Genomic DNA, 1992 nt, shown 5'->3' with positions numbered 1-1992 from the left:
GATGAGCCCGTTCATTAGGGGTCTTGTCGGAGACGTCGACCTGGCGGACGCCGGCCGGTCCGGGGATCTGGATTCCAGGGGCAGCGGCGGGGCGTCCTGCGGGGCGTCCTGCGGGGCTGGCTGGACGGCGTCGGCCTTGCTCGCAGACGAATCTACGGAGTCCTTCGCGAGGTCCGCCAGACTCTCCGCGCTGTCCACCTTGGCGAGCGTGTGGAGGAAGTCGTCGATGGAGGTGGAGTTGACCGACTGCTGGGAGCCGGCCTTAACCAGAGTGGAGCCGGGCTGTTGCTCCATCCTCAGGCGGCGCCGCCTCCGCGTCTTGAGGATCCCCTTCAGGCGGGGCTTCTCCGGGGACGACGTCAGCTCCTGCTCGCTCGCCTCGGTCCGGAAGCCCCCGCTGTCGTCGCTGGAGACGTCGTCGTCGGCCCCGCTCTCCGCTGGCTCGCGCGCCCGCTTGCGCCCGAACACGATGCTCGTGCGCCGCTTGGCGTTGAGGCGGCGGATGCGGGAGTCGAGGGAGGCGCCGGTGTACTCGCACGCGTCGCCCTGCCTGCCGGCATGGTTCTCGATGTAGAGGTCATCGTAGCTGGTGATCTTGCCGCCCTCATTGCCCATAGTACCAACACTGACGCCGCCGCCCAGCTCGGCCCCCACTCCCTGCACGCTGGCAATGTTCGTGCGCGGCGCGAGGCGCACCCGCGGCGCTGCCTCGCTCGGCGTGAGGGGTCGGCGACTGCTCCTCCGCCTGCTACGTCACGTCCCGGGATCCGAGCAGATGCTTGAGCTTGACGAAGGCCTTCATGTCTCGAGGGTGTTCATGTCCGCCATAACAACTCAGCAGAACACGCAGCGCAACACGTCACCTGCCATCACCGCCGTCACGGCTGCTGCGTTCCCGCGCGCTCTGGCCCTTGCTCTTGCAGCGTCCTGAATAAGCACCGGGAGCTGTGAGGCACTACGTAAGGCTTTGCAGTCCTTTAATTTCTCAAGTAAATGCACTAGTCACCGCTTTACCACGTATGAGTGTCTCAAGCACTGAACATCTTGTTTTTACACCTGCACAAGAAACGTCCCACGAAAAAGACCATTAAACATTCCTCGCCCCCTTCCCCGTGCACGCCCGTCAAGGCTTCCTGTCCCAGTGACCCTGTGAGGCACGACCCCGGCGCAGAAGGCGAGGGAGGGCGCCGCGGCCGTATTGTGAGCCGATCCGCGCACGCACACCTGGCGTGCGGAGGCGCCCCCTGTCGCACGCCGTCGCCCCTCCACGGAGTCAGCCCCCCCCCCTCTTCAGCCACTCAATATTCACTCTCTGCGCCTTCGCCATCCTCCGGGCGTGAGTCACCGCCGCTCTCATTATCAAAATAATTATTGCAGTTCGGTAACGGTTCAAAAGCGGACGAAAACCGCGGGAAGGAAAGCCTGAGTAATTGACATAAAAAACACAAGCACACACTAGTGCTTCCGGCCCGGAGGCTTTATTCCCTTTGATATGCAATTGCAGGCGCTCAGTGGGCAAAGTATGCAAAATATTACATTGCAAGAAATGCGAATTTACCTTGCAGTTCCTCCTATTTAAACAAACCATCCATACCAAGATGAGGCTGCTGAGCCCCCTTCTCCCCCCCCCCCTTCCCCAAATTCATTCCGCAGTACCAGTCACGACAGCATGACTGAGCGAGGCATGTGATTAAGCGCGGTTACTTATCTCCTAATTGATTAACATCTCGCTTTACCTGCTTACCACAACGCTCAACTCGTGTCCAGGTTAATAAACACGCGAATCAACATCTCACACGTACAGCGAAAAGAAAAACCCGAGACGTATTGCGAAGGCGCAGCTCGACCAGGCCCATCTTGTTTACATCCGGGGCGTTCAGGGAACCACGTGCGTGGCCGCCCGCTATCACCATGCAGCCACAATCATGCACATACTTGCCAGCATGCGCTTACTGCTTCGCCTCCGCACGTGACCTGGACGCCATGATTATA

Source organism: Penaeus monodon, chromosome 31, assembly GCF_015228065.2.
Source record: "Penaeus monodon isolate SGIC_2016 chromosome 31, NSTDA_Pmon_1, whole genome shotgun sequence".
Classification (NCBI taxonomy): Eukaryota; Metazoa; Arthropoda; class Malacostraca; order Decapoda; family Penaeidae; genus Penaeus; species Penaeus monodon.
Note: the sequence above shows the minus strand (reverse complement) of the source record.